This window comes from Oncorhynchus tshawytscha, linkage group LG12 (assembly GCF_018296145.1).
Source record: "Oncorhynchus tshawytscha isolate Ot180627B linkage group LG12, Otsh_v2.0, whole genome shotgun sequence".
NCBI classification, from domain to species: Eukaryota; Metazoa; Chordata; class Actinopteri; order Salmoniformes; family Salmonidae; genus Oncorhynchus; species Oncorhynchus tshawytscha.
The window spans coordinates 65,114,068-65,115,352 of NC_056440.1; positions in this window are offsets into that span (position 1 = coordinate 65,114,068).

The window sequence follows — 1,285 nt, forward strand, 5'->3', positions numbered from 1 at the left end:
CAAACAGATGGCACTGTGATCGACTGCATCCAGTTTGCTGAGAAGAGTATTGGAAGCTATTTTGTAAATGGATCGGTAGCATAGTCAGTTTTACCAGGGTATGTTTGGCAGCATGAGTGAAGGAGGCTTTGTTACAAAATAGGAAGCCGATTCTAGATTTTTATTTTGGATTGGAGATGTTTAATATGACTCTGTAAGGAGAGTTTACAGTCTAGCCAGACACCTAGGTATTTGTAGTTGTCCACATATTCTAAGTTAGAACCGTCCAGAGTAGTGATGCTAGTCGGGCGGGCGGATGTGGGCAGCGAACGGTTGAAAAGCATGCATTTGGTTTTACTAGCGTTTAAGAGCAGTTGGAGACCACGGAAGAAGTGCATTGTGCCATAATAGGCTTTGTCTGCATTATAACCTTGAGGTTCTCATTAGACATCCCAAAATAATTACAGAACTTTCTCATAGCATCTCTGTGCATTTATACGATACATTGAAAATATTGAATAGCCATTTGTTAGTCCTCTGGTTTTGTTTAATCCAATCATAATCAAACACGTAAAACAGAGAACCTCCTGCCAGGCTTCCAGGATGGAGGCAGTAAAGTATACTGCTGCTATGTCTCAGATCCAACACCTGACACTGGATACCTACTGTATACAGGTACAGTGTGTATACTAAACACTGGTTGGTTTACAGTGTGTGTGGTATCTAGGAATCCATACAGTAAGGAGTTTAGTTTAGCTATAATCCGTCTTTGTAGGAAAACTGCTGGAACCACCAAAGTAGCCGACTGTATATGGTGGAAAATCAGAGCGTCATAAGAACCTGGTCAATCTGGTCAATATTTAAGCCAACAGTGGACTCCTACTCCAGGATGTTAGAAACAAAAGAACATGTGGAAACACCCCAAGTAGTTTCTCCTTTTGAGTTAGTGTGCTCAGTATGCTGTGTATGCTTATGGATGCGGGTGCATTAGTGGCTGAGTGCATGCTGTGCTTGGCTTGTATGTTGTTGTCATGGCTCCTGTATACAATGTTCAATGGCTCTGAGTACAAAATATAAATGATATCCTACTGTAAAGCAGCCAAATCAGGGAAATGGATGATTGTAGTGAGTGTCAGGATGCTGGAGCCTTGCTTATTGGTCTGGAAAGTCAGTTTGGCGCTGACATTTTTTTCTCCCTCTTGTTTAAAACACAAACAAAAATCCCCCCGAGCAAGGCAGTGTCCCATGACCATGACTTGATTGACACCTGCGCCCTATTTTGGGTTAATCTACTCTGGAGTCATTG